This window comes from Haliotis cracherodii, unplaced genomic scaffold (assembly GCF_022045235.1).
Source record: "Haliotis cracherodii isolate W230 unplaced genomic scaffold, xgHalCrac1.p SCAF_9, whole genome shotgun sequence".
Lineage (NCBI taxonomy): Eukaryota > Metazoa > Mollusca > Gastropoda > Lepetellida > Haliotidae > Haliotis > Haliotis cracherodii.
In genome coordinates this window covers 43876166-43890540 of record NW_027266343.1, presented here as the reverse complement: position 1 = coordinate 43890540, position 14375 = coordinate 43876166, and the positions used below count along the sequence as shown (strand labels likewise).

The 14375-nt window shown below is 40.3% G+C and overlaps 1 protein-coding gene across 1 annotated transcript in view; it reads left to right on the top strand.

Annotated features, from left to right (window-relative positions):
- Positions 1–14375, top strand: part of LOC139452351 (G-protein coupled receptor dmsr-1-like) — a 190565-nt gene that overhangs the window by 146076 nt on the left and 30114 nt on the right. Inside the window, exon 4 of the mRNA XM_071233800.1 lies at positions 12714–12779. The gene's annotated coding sequence lies outside the window, so the exon portion shown is untranslated. The remainder of the gene's footprint in view (positions 1–12713; positions 12780–14375) is intronic.

Below are 14375 nucleotides of genomic sequence, written 5' to 3'. Positions count from 1 at the left end.
ACCCACTTGAGATACGATGACATGCATCAACCAGGTCAGCAAGCCTGAACAGCCTATCCCGTTAGTCGCCTCTTACGACAAGCATAGTCGCATTTTATGGCAAGCATGGGTTGCTGAAGACCTATTCTACCCCGGATCTTCAGGGGTCAAAAAGGGAGATTGAGTGGCCACAATGTGTAATGGCTAAAAGGGCATTGTGTGACCACAATGGTTGCGGGCTAAAAGGAAATTGAGTGGCCACAATATGTGCTAGCTAAAAGGAGATGAGTGGTCACGATGGCTGCTGTCTAAAAGGAGATTGAGTGGACACGATGGTTGCTGGCTAAAAGGGGATTGAGTGGCCACAATATGTGCTGGCTAAAGGGGGATTGAGTGGCCACAATGATTGCTGGCAATAAGGGGATTGACTGGTCACAATGGTTGCTGGCTTAGAGGGGATTTAGAGGCTCAATATATGCTGGCTAAAAGGTGACTGAGTGGTCGTAATATGTCTGGCTAAAAGGGGATTGAGTGGCCACAATATGTCTGGCTAAAAGGGGATTGAGCGGCCACAATATGTCTGGCTAAATGGGGATTGAGTGGCCGCAATATGCGCTGGCTGAAAGGGGATTGAGTGGCCACAATGGTTGCTGGCTATGAATGGCTGTGAGTCATCACTCTCTGATCTAGTTGTTGTTCATTCAGTCTGGTTTGCCTGGTCTGGAGTCCGTTGTTTTCAAGCCACTCCTGGAATATCAGAGACTGGGATTGTACTTTTGTAGCAATCACTTCAGATTTATGCTAAGAACAGAGTGTCATGTTTTCAGAACATTCTTGCTTTTCCTTATCCTCACAAATCTAGATGTTCTTAAAAAAAATAATTAAAAAAATATTCTTATGTTGCAAGAGATTTAGCTTCATTGATAAGAAGTTAGTCCCACCTTGTTACAGAATATTTGCCATATTTTTTTCATTTAAATCTTACTTCCTGGTGTGAATCCATTGACAAGGGATGAAAGTAAGACTTAAGGTTCCCATGGCAATGCTTATAGTAAGTAACTATGCTTCACATTTGAAAACTCAAAATTCTTCAGTGAGATTTGCCTCTGAAATCCCCACCTCCTGGAGACTTACCTGGGGACTCTTGTAAATACAGCAGGGAATTTAACAAGTTTTAAAAGCCTAAACAACTGGACAAAGTTCTTGAACTGGTAATACAATTGTTGATGTGTGGATTACGAGGCTTCTTGAGAGGGAACTAGTTATACCTGTGTGGATGGAGGGTTAGAATACAGGCAACCTTGGCTGGCTCCTTGTTTTTCTGTTGTTTTGTTTAATGGCGCACTCTGCAATATTCCAGCTATACCTATGCTGGTAGTAAAAAGGTACCTCAAGGATCATCAGGCTCAAAGACATGGCTGATGTCATGTCCTCATGTCCCTGAGGGGGCGGTTGGGTAGCTTAGTGGTTAAAGTGGTCGCTTGTCACGCCGAAGACCCAGGTTTAATTCCCGACATGGTTACAATGTGTGAAGCCCATTTCTGGTGTCCCCTGCCATGATATTGCTGGAATATTTCTTAAAGCGGTGTTAACCATATTCACTCACGCCTGTGACCTGCAAACTACCGCCATGATAAACCTGAATTGTAGAACTCTCATTCTCTCTCTCTGTACTCACTCACTCACTCACTCACTCACTCACTCACTCACTTTTGATGCAAAACATTTACATAGACTGCCAATAACCATTAAAGCTTAGAAACAAAATTAAGAAACGATCTGATTTCGTAAAACCATACTCACTCACTCACTCACTCACTCACTCACTCATGCCCCAATGGTGTTGATTATTGCTTATACTATCACTCACTGGACTGTCTGGTCCAGACACGATTATTTATGGGCTAGAATGTATGTGGCTCAAATATTGCAGAGAGTGGCATTAAGAAACTAACAAACAAAGCATATTTGAAGGATGAACGATGCTTTGTGGTTTAATGTTATATATTAAATAACCTTCCATCTATGCTATGACAAAATAGGGCTGCAGATAATTATTATGTTGCTTATGACAGTATTTAGCGGTAGAAACTAACGGTTTTAGTCCACTAGGCCTTATAATGATAACATATAGCAGAACCCTATGAATGGAGTGCGCCTCTGTAGTCTAATGGTAGAGTAACACCTGGAGAGCGGAAGGTCTGGGGTTTGATCCCTGGCCGAGTTATACCAAAGACGTTAAAAGATGGTACTGGTTTTTACCCTGTCTGGCACTCGGCATTAAGGGGCTAAAACAAGGACTGGTTGGCTTGGAGTCAGTATGCTGTGTCTGAGTGGGGTATTCATGTTAAACTGCGGCATGGTATGTGAGTGTGCTAGCACTATAAATCAGCATCAGTTCGGACTAGTACAAGCAGCCGCACACACATCTGCAGGCATGTCGGTATATTAGTGCAGTAATCTTGGATGTGACATTAAACCCCATTTCACCTCACCACCTAAACTATTGGGCAGTTTGGCAAGGACTACATGACTGGTGCCAATTTTTAACGCTGGTATTGCTGGCATCTTTTGATACGGGACACGACAAATTGCAAACTGTTTTCGCAAATGCATACGGAGTATTTGTAGAAATTAAAAACTGATTTATATTTGAGATTGGAAAGCACTGTTTCAGTAATTGTTTTGAAAGATTAATTCTAATATTAAATGACACAACATTTTAACCATTAGCATTCTTGATTCTCCCGATTGTTTTCTGTTGATGTGATGAAGCATTGGTTGTATGTAAACAGCTGAATAAAAGGAAACCCATCATTAAAGCATTGAACTTGTCTGTCCTGTTTCACTGCACTCATGATTTATCAATATGCCATGGAACCAACAAGCACTCTACTCATTAAAAACTCCATATTTATTCCACAGTTCCTTCTTTTACATCTAACTCTGTATCCCTGTATCAATCTTGTCAATTATAATAATACTAAAACCTCCATGTTAATGTTACATGGATTTTTTTCTCTTTTGTTGATATATCAGAAATAATTGTCCATTACTGTCCCTGTGTATAGTCTATTTGTTCTTATAAAGATGAGCATATTCAACGAGCTGTGTTCCGTTCATGCTTAAGAGATGTCAAATCGCCTGCAGGTTACTGTTCTGGAATAATAGCTATTTGTAGTAAGTAACGTCTATCTGTGGTTCATGGTTGAAGCACAGCCCGTGTGATGTATGTGTTGTGGGAGAAATTAGGGACGAATACTTCCGACTGTCTGGATGTGATATATGGCCCCCTTCTGCTTACATTTGTCTCAATTTGTCGCCTTGCAGACATGTCAAATGTTGGTGATTATTGGCAGTGGGCATGCCATGGAACAAGACAGCATGATACATGTGTCAACGATGATGTAACATTTGTGTGAGTCATACTGTGGTGATGTTGATGGTGATGTTGATGATGGCATGATATAATAAAAATTTGCTGAAAGATTTGTATTACAGAATATATTTTCTTGATTTGTCTTCGCTGTGCAGAGTTGCATCCCTTGGGCATGCCAGAAAACCTATGATTATGGGTTCGAATCCTGGTTCACTGCAATTATGTTTCAAGGTTTGTCAGCACCATACCCGTGCTAATGGGTTTCAGCGAAGTGGTAAACGTCTGAGACCTCAATCACTAGAGCTTTCCTCCCACAATAAGCTGACATGCCATGATATAACTGGAATACTGTTCAAAGCGGCGTTAAACCTAACTCACTTCACTCTTGATTTGGGATCAGGGGATGAGAAGGTCACACATTACCTGTGTTCTTAAGCGTGAAGAGCGAACACTTTAACCACTAGGCTACCCGACTGCCCCTTGTTGTAGTAGAAGCTACAAAAATCATTCCCATAATCTTAGTCCATTGTATGGTTTCAATTACAGTCAAACACCATTGTGTCGATGTTTGATGTGTCGAACTTAGGGTTGCTTCAAAGTAAAACCTTGGTCCCTGTGTATTCTTTCGTTATTCATCATTTTCGGTTGTGTTGAACCTCGGAAAATTCAAAGTTTTTATGCAGGCCCCTTCAACTTTGACTCATTGGTGTTTGTCTGTATGTCATGAGCATGTGTTTATGAATCACTATCAAATAGTAATGATATTAGTTCTCTAAAGGGTGAGCGTATCATTACAACAAACACATGCAAAGGCACAGAAAGTTTTCACTTGAAAAAACACAGTCATATGGTAAGCGCTACCTGAAGAGTATCGGGGGGTCTATGACTTGCCTGATGGCCTGACATTGTATTTATTCTTTCAGTCGCTGGTTTTCCATTGATTAGAGGCTGACTTGACACAGCTGGAATAATGGTAACTGTTGCTTAAATCAACATGCACTCACTCACCCATTAGGAAAATTGATAACCTATTTGTCAGAATAGCTGCCCGCATTTTAAAAATCGTCTTGTATCATCACTGTTTGATAAGGGTCATAAACACATTATAAACAAATAAACAAATTATTCAGGTTAAAATAAAAGAATGCAGCAAAGATTGTTAAGATTGTGCAGCTGGTTAAGCTCATCATTAGCTTAGAGCCTTTGCCCCCTCTACACGCAGCCCAGACAGCGAATGGGACTTCTTCCAGGAAGCGCTGCCTAGTCGAAATCCATCGAGAAACAATGATATAGAATTCAATGATATATATGATTTCATTGGATTTATGAATAAGCTCAAGATTAAGTTTGTTGACCTGATAGGCCTGAGGCTGTATACTGGCCTATTCCAAAGAGTTTTGTATTTATCATTTTCCATGATGCCCTCTTCATATTTTGGGTCTTACAATGGATGGACTTATGTGTCAAAACCACAAGCATGGCGAGGATGGTAATAAACGGATCGGGCCACTCCATCACGTCGCTTAAGATACTGTGTTTGCTGGGCATCCACTGACAATTTGTTGGACAGTCTCATTTAGATTCATTGCATATTCAATATTTCATATTTACATTTTATGCAAAATCACACATTGACGGTATCGAGTGGAAAGTGACTGGTCCTGAGCAGCAAACAGAAAGCCTTCTGTTTCACTTTTCAGACCAGCCAACTTCATCCAACATAAGGACCCTGCAGGGTTGCTCTTCTTCTCAACACACTTCATCGTCTTCTTTTTCTTATTATGTACAGATAAATATAATAAATGCAGCAAAGAGGGTTTGGGTGATCCTGGCACAGTCAGGATGGTTAGGCTCATCATCAGCTCAGGGCCGTTGCCCCTTCTACACGCAGCCCAGACAGCGAATGGGACTTCTTGTTGCTGCCTAGACAAACCAACTCAGAACTTTTCGCAGAATGTGAAGACTCCCAAACACTGCAGCCTTCTGCATTACCTTCAGATTGTCAGAAGGGCTGTATTCCTGGTAGCAAACCTGGGTACTCTCCCAATAGCAGTCAACAGATTGGGAGGTACCAAACCTAAGGCACCAAGAACAATGGGGAGTCGGACAACTTGGTACTTGGGATGCAAGCGTGATATTTCCAAAGCGAGGTCTACATATTTGCCATGTTTTTCCTCATTCTTGTCAATCACATTAGTGTCAAAGGTGACAGAAAATTCAATAATATAAATGATTTCATTGGATTTATCAAAAAGGACAAGATCAGGTTTGTTGGCCTGGATACGTCTGAGGCTGCCTATTCCAAAGAATTTTGTATTTATCATTTTCCATGACGCCTTCTACATATTCTGGTCACGCTGTGTTTGTCCAACACATTGTCAGTGGATGCCCAGCTTTGGCACAGTCTCATTAAATTCATTTCATAATCTACATTTCATATTTACTTTTTGATGACAAACACATCACACATCGACGGTTTTGAGTGGAAAGTGACAGCAAACAGAAAGCCTTCTGTTTCACTTTTGAGGCCAGCCAATCTCATCCAAGCGAAGGACTCTGCAGGGTTGCTGATCCTCTCAACACACTGCACATAAACTCAGTGGTCACACAGCATTATTATTATTATTATTTTTATCATTATTATTATTATCTCAATAGCTGATAAAGCAGTTACGCTTCACTAACTGATTAAGCAATATTCTTCTCTATAGACGTTGAAGCAGTCATGCTTCTCTATAGCTGATGCAATAATTGTTCTTGCAGAGTAGTTGCAGAAATTATGCTTGTCTGCCAGGATGGTTATCCATGTAAATGTTACTAGATGTTATATATGACTATTTGGGGCACTAATTTCATGTACACTGAAATAAAGCAAATAAAAAACATCAACACCAGAGAATAATCAGTTCTGATAATCTGCCGAAACAAATTCCAATGGACATAAAAAGCCGATTATTTTGATAATGATATAAATGTCTACAAATGCATAAAGTAAACAGGATTCTTCAGTGAAGAAAACTACAAACAAATAATGATTCTTGAAGAATAAGAAGGATGTAATCTTGTCAACACTAGCAGATCCTTGTAATGTAAGATCCATTAAAAGACCAGGATATGCAGGTTGATGAAGGAAATAGAACATTAAAAAGAAAAGATTTCTAAACATCCAGTGAAATGGTTTGCATGTCCCTGCACTTCAAGTATCTGAAACAATAACATGGGAACCTCTCCAGGTCTGGCTTTGAGGATATACAACACATGCTCTCTACAATATACAGTACAATTGTCCCAATTAGCTGCACAAGTCTCACCAGCCCTTCTCTCTGATATCAAATGATGTGCATCTTGAGTGACATATTGTTTGGGGATTTGTGTGGAAACGTTTTTATGACTTCAATGAACGTGGTATTTTTAGTGAAAGGTTCTGCTATATACTTGGCAATGTTTCATCCTGTTTCATGTGGGAAATTCATCCCGTTTCATATAGGAAATGCCGCTTATGACAAGTATACGCAGTTGTTTTCTTCAGAGGAGAGATGAAGTAAATGAACATAACCCATCTTTGAAGTTGTTTAGAAAACACAGAGACTAAGGCATAAAAGTAGCAATCATTCCTTCATGTTTGTTAGGCATATTTTGTTCCTTTAGCATGTGGGCACTGGTGGCCCAGCGGATTAAGGTGCCACATGATTCAGTGCAGAGTTGCTTCCTTTGGCCATACCAGGCTCTGCTGACCATTAGTTCTAATCCTGAATTGCCCCAATTTGACCAGTCCTGTGCTTGTGTGGAATGTAAGACCTGTTTCACTTGATCATATAGTAAGATGACACATACCAATATGATTATAATTCCCTTAAAGTGGCATTAAGCTGACCATAGTCACTCATTAAGTAAATCCTTGAATCTTTATTAGTCTCTGGTTTCTTACAGAAGTGGGGTTCGTCAAAGTTCCATTTTCAACCACTGTCTTTCTAATCTGTCTGGCGTCTCCCACCATCATGACTCTTTTCCTCTGTCTGGATCATCCATCATCCTGGCTCCTGAACTTTCTCTGGATCATTCATTATTGTGGCGCCTTATCCTCTCTCTGGATTAACCATCATTGTGGCGCCTTTACCCTTTCTCTGGCTCAGCCATCATTATGGCTCCTTTACTCTCTTTGGCTCCAACCATCATTGTGGCTCCTTTACTCTCTCTGACTCAACCATCATTGTGGGTCATTTACTCTATTACTCTCTGGCTCCAACCATCATTGTGGCTCCTTTACTCTCTCTAGATCATCCATCACTGTGGCTCCTTTACTCTCTCTGGCTCCAACCATCATTGTGGCTCCTTTACTCTCTCTAGATCATCCATCATTGTGGCTTCTTTATTCTCTCTGGTTCCAACCATCATTGTGGCTCCTTAACTCTCTCTGGCTCAACCATCATTGTGGCTCCTTTACTCTCTCTGGCTCCAACCATCATAGTGGCTCCTTTACTCTCTCTGGCTCAACCATCATTGTAGCTCCTTTACTCTCTCTCTGGCTCCAACCATCATTGTGGCTCCTTTACTCTCTTTCTGGCTCCAACCATCATTGTGGCTCCTTTACTCTCTTTACATTGTACTGTGTCTAAAACTTAGTGTTCCCTTATTGTTCTGGGGCGGTCGGGTAGCCTAGTGGTTAAAGCATTCGCTTGTCACGCCGAAGACCTGGGTTCAATTCCCGACATGGGTACAATGTGTGAAGCCCATTTCTGGTGTCCCCCGCCGTGATATTGCTGGAATATTGCTAAAAGCGGCGTAAAACCATACTCACTCACTCACTCACTCACTCACTCCTTATTGTTCTTATGTTTTTAAGAGCAATTTTCAATCCAACTCCCTCTCTCGCACTCTTACAACAAAGCCCAGCAAAATATGGCTAAATCGTAATTTGTATCCACATTGATCACTCAAATACTATGAATGTGTATATTCAAATGAGGAACGAAAATCAACATTATATTCTGGGATCACATCTGTTTACTTAGACAAGTAATGCTTTCAACAGTCGTAACTAATCCAGTCCGTTATGCCTGTCTCCTGCTGGAGCCTACAACAATGGTGTCTGGTAGATCCACATGTTCCTGACTGAGAACCTCTCATGTATCAGTGTTTATCAGCCCCTGGTCCAGACAGGTTAATGAGAGGTTTTAAGATACCATCATTATGCATTGATTTCCATATAAAACATTGATAAGAGCATTACTTTTACATACTCTATATCCTCGTATAGACTGGTGATCAGTAAAATGTTTCAGTTCAAAAGGTGTGTGTTGCTGATGAAAGTCTCTCTTACGATTTCTTATTTTAGAATACATACCAAGGTGAGGCTATTGGTATTGAATAAAGGTCGGAGATTATGTTACCATGAAACAGACTGGTAAACCATCAGCGTATGTATGGCAACACATTAGACCTGTTTCCGAAAGTGTTCAGTGCATGTATGGCAATACGTCAGACCTGTTTCCGAAAGTGTTCAGTGCATGTATGGCAACACGTCAGACCTGTTTCCGAAAGTGTTTGGTGAGTAGTGCTTGAGTAGTGTTTCTGACTGTGATCTCTATGTTAACTTGGATTTTGAGTTGTATCCCTTTGTTGTGTGAGGATCTGCTGATTGTGGTCTGAATCCCAGATGTGACCTGATCCTCTGTTTGTGACATCCTCGGTTATCAAAGATATACACACACTGGACCCGTATCCCACCATAACTTTGTTGCGAAAGTGACATCACGATCTCCATCTCCAACCCAGCTGATGAGGTTGGACCCAACAACTGTATTGACTCTTCTTGACAAAAGTTTGGCATTGATGTACGTACAAACACCGAACTATGCTTGTCTTAAGAGGCGACTAACGGGATCGGGTGGTCAGGCTCGCTGACTTGGTTGATGCATGTCATCGATCCAAATTGCGTAGATCGATGCTCATGATGTCAATCACTGGATTGTCTGGTCCAAACTCGATTATTTACAGACTGCTGTCATATAGCTGGAATGTTGCTGAGTGCAGCATTAAACAACAAATAAACAAATCATTCATACAAGCCCTGAATATATTTCAAAGGAATTGATTCCCACCATTGAGTAATGGTAGTCATGCTGCTAAGAATGCTTTGTGGAATTATGACATGGTGAGATGGTGAAACTAGCTAGGCTCATTGTTTGCAGTGGGATTTAAATAAAAGCGACAAAATCAATTCCGACTATGTCATGAGCATGTGTTTATGAATCGCTGTCAAATACCACAAGTATTGTACAAAATAGGGAATAGCATCAGCTATCTTTTTCTTTACCGATCAGTCAAATATGGAAGAGCTCATGTCTACCAATGACAAGGAGAATAACATCACGTTGTTGCACTTAAGACGTGGAACTGTTTCTAGGTGACAGTATTATGGTTTGAGTTGTCGTCTGTGGCAAGACAGATCTGGTGATTTATGTGTAGGATAAAGCATGTCCAAGGGTTTTTATGATATTTAAAACCAAGAGGCGTGTGGGCAAGTGTTTATCTAACTTATAAAATGAAAATAGAAACTTAAAACAACATTTATCAACATTTTTATATTTTGAACATACTTCCCATGAACCTTAGGCAACCGGCGTAAAATATCTGTTGCTGGCGTACGGTATTCGAAAAAGACATTCTTAAAAGCATTGTGACTTATCAGCACCCCTGTAGCCTAGCGGTACACTCAATAGGCTACAAGTTACAATCTGAACGGAAGTTGTATTAATAAAATACCTTGGATATTATAACATGTAATATAGCAAATATCCCCGGGATTTTACGACATCCCTGTTTATGATATTTAATCCCACTGGAGAACAATATGATGATGTCACTGGAGGTTTATGAGAGGGAAATACCACTGGACAGCGTTACATTGACCAAGTTATCCGTCGTTCTTGCAACAGAATCAACGAACCCTGTTTCAGCAAGATAATAATAATAAATATCAGTGACATTCCTTTCAACATTCATAAAAAATCCCTGCTAAAAGCAGAGTCTATTATACAATTCAGATAATAGCATGCGAATGTCTCTATGTGTTCGCGAAACGGTGGTACCCGTCAGAAACACATGCAGAGGAAAGACAATTGTTAACCTAAAAATACCCACTAGGAACATATGGTGCAAGTCAAATGTATTACCATATTCGACGTAATAAGCGCCCACGTTGATATTTGCCAATATATTGGCTAGTGAAAATCCAAATTAGCACCCCTTCCGATTGATCAATTTCCACAAGACTTATTTATACATGTATAATATGTGTGTTATTTGCATTCTTATTTATGGGAAATTAAATTCTGGAAAAATGTATATGTCGTATATAAACATTTCAGGCTGTCAGCATAAACCACAAATTTTACGATCTTTCAACCCTGTTGTTTTTCACCAAAGTAGTATCCTAATAAGAGCTTCCTATTTCTAATTTTGAGAGCACCCTGGGCACTTATTATATCAAATAGGGTAATAGGAAATTGCATCAACATTGTTGCCACTGTTGTCTTTGTTGTCATTGATATATCAAATTTGGAAGTCCTCCATATTTCTACCATGCAACTTTCCGAAAGCTTTACTGAGGCCTTGAATGCTGCAACCTTGCTCAAAGCTTAATCAAACTACATCTCGAATAGATTTTTAACTTTAGTGGACAGCCATTTAGAATATATTGGATGATACCAAGTGTGTGTTATATTAACAGGTCGGTGGAGTAGCATAGTGTTTGAAGTGTTCACTTGTGAAGCTGAATCCTTGGTTTGATTCTCCACATAGTTACATTGTGTTGGGCCCATTAAAAACATCCTCACTGACTCACAAAACTTGTTTATCAGTAGAGACACCCAAACTGATCGACCCATATGATTATTTACTGTGTTAACATTTTCATTATGTGCAAGTCAAGGGCTCCTATATACTGAAGCAGAGCTAAATGTATTAACAGAAGGAAACTCTCCACAATCCGTATTTTGTATAGTCCTTGACCTTAAACTTTGAAGTCTTCTTCGTTTGGACACCTTTTCCTGAATGAAACCTCTTCAGTGTTTTTCACACAAACTGATCACAGTTCAGGCACTTTCAGTATGGCCGACAGGAAGGACTAAGTGACTGTCCATTAATGATTTTCTTAGTGTCATGGTTTACATGCCTAGCTTGCTGCTTTTAAGATAATGAATCGGACTTCTACTTAAATGTTATAATTTAGATGGTTTGCTTCATGATTTTGTCAAGTGGAAAGTCAAGTCAGAAAACTTATTTGCAAAGCCTGTTCCACCTAGCCATGCTTCATTACCGAGATGGACTTGATATGATCGTGTATGATCTTCAGACCCTATGGAGTCTTCAACTCTTGAAAATCTCTTCCAAATCTGATTGGTGATGAGGGTTTTTCAAATATTTTTCAGACTTTTTATCATAGCTATCAAGAGTTGAAATAGTGATTACATTCTTGGAGGGAAAAATAATTTTGATTCATTCACACAACCATGAAATCAAAGATTTAATTTAAAAATACTTTAAGGAATTATTATAGCTTTTTATCAAGATGATTTTTGGTGAACTAAGTGGAAAATGCCCCACTTATATGGTGGTTGAAGTTTGGATCATAATGAAGAGCTGCTATTCTGAGATCTCTGCCTGGAACATAGATGTCTTCCTCAGATGTCTTCCTCAGATGGCTTCCTTGATTATTCAGTGTATCATAGCTCCATTTCATTTTTGTAAATAGGGGGTCACAGGTGGCCCAAGCATCTAAGAAAACCATGAACCTGAAACCTATGATTGTGAGTTCGAATCCCAGTTTGCCCTGGTTATGTTTCAAGGTTTGTCAGCACCATACCCATGCTTGTGGGTTTCACCAAAGTGGTAAACGTCTCAGACCTGTATCACTTCAGGCTTTCCTTCCACATTAAGCTGAGACACCATGATATAACTTGACTACTATTCAAAATAACCCCAATATATATTATTTTTCTTTGATACACACAACTGACTCTCATATGTCAAGTGTATATTTGAATAGAATGGCGTATCTAATTATCCCTATCAAAAGTTGAGTAGTATAGTTACATTCATAATACATGTGGGGCGGTCGGGTAGCCTAGTGGATAAAGTGTTCGCTTGTCACGCCGAAGACCCGGGTTCGATTCCCGACATGGGTACAATGTGTGAAGCCCATTTCTGGTGTCCCCCGCCGTGATATTGCTGGAATATTGCTAAAAGCGGCGTAAAACTACTCACTCACTCACTCACTCACTCATAATACATGTATTCCTTGTGTTTTGCTGTCTGACCTTAATGACATTGCCCTTATTTTTTTTGTTTCTAGGCCTTTTCCCACAACAGACCGGCCATTGTGATATGTGTCAACTATAATCCACAGATTCAAGATATGGTGAGTAGAAAAAATATTGTTTTTCATTCTCTCTGATGGTTTAGACGCATAGTCATCCCGGTCAGAACAGGTCACCAGCTCCCTATGCTGGATGTAAGAGATGACCAAATGGATCGGGTGGGCAGGATGGGGATTTGGTTGATTATGTGTCATCATACCCAGATGGCGTGGATCGTTGCTCGCAATACCAATCACTGGTTTGTCTGGTCCAGGCAGCCATTGTATAGCTGGAATACTGCCGAGTGCAGCATTAAACAACACCCAAACTAATCTGATATGCATTTCCCATGGCCAGAATATTATTTTTTTTAATGTTTGAATTAGTTCCTGAAGCCTCGGCACCCTATAGTCACATATCTCTATTTTATTATTATGATTAGACTGGACCCATGTGCTACCATATCATCACATGAGACCTGATGTTGCCATGTCCATCTTCCTTATCAGTAGCTTGACACATCATTTGTCTCGGTCCTCTGACACGAAGCCTTTTCTAACACGCGTAGATTTGTTTACAGGTTATGGCTAAAATGTTCTACATCCTGCATTTTATACAGACGTAGTGTCCGTATGTTCCCATTAAGTCGAACACACTTAGCAACCTTATACTAAACAAATACAAACTATTGAGCCAATCAATTATTTATTCTATTTCTTTCACCAACCCAAGCTGGGTAGTCAGGACAAATTTGTAAATCAGAAAATGGAATAATGCCAATATATTTCTTTATTGCAAGTTTTTCACAATTACCTTCCAATCCCGACCGAGATTTATTCACTAATTCAACATAAACTCCATCTGGCCTGAGTGTACAACATCTCTGGTGTTGCTGATTACTCTTGAACTTCCCAGTGGCTTCAGTTGGGACAGAGATTCATGTCAGTCTCTCACATCATGGATCATTACTTTCATGAGTTGTGGAACAAAATCCGATATGACACGTATCCAGAGCAAAATCTCACACAAGCTCTGCACTACGTTTCCTACAGTGACAATAATGTCATTAGCCTGCTCATGTTTTTGACGGACATCGTATGCTGCACGGTGGAAAGCCTTCACGACATGCAGATGTACTGAGAGGTGCACTGAGTGCATATGACGTGGTATACTGCATGGAGGTTAGTCTCCTACATGCACCAAGGCTCTCCTCCACAATGTGCAGATACTGCATGAAGGCTTGCCTCCACAATGTGCAGATACTGCATGGAGCCTAGCCTCAACAATGTGCATATACTGCATGAAGGCTAGCCTCAACAATGTGCAGATACTGCATGGAGGCTAGCCTCTCAACATGCAGATACTGCACAAAGGCTAGCCTCCACAATGTGCAGATACTGCATGAAGGCTTGCCTCCACAACATGAAGATACTGCATGAAGGCTAGCCTACACAATGTGCAGATACTGCACAAAGGCTAGCCTCCACAATGTGCAGATACTGCATGAAGGCTTGTCTCCAAAATGTGCAGATACTGCATGAAGGCTAGCCTCCACAACATGCAGACACTGCATGGAGGGTAGCCTCCACAACGTGCAGATACTGCATGAAGGCTTGTCTCCACAATGCGCAGATACTGCATGAAGGCTAGCCTCCACA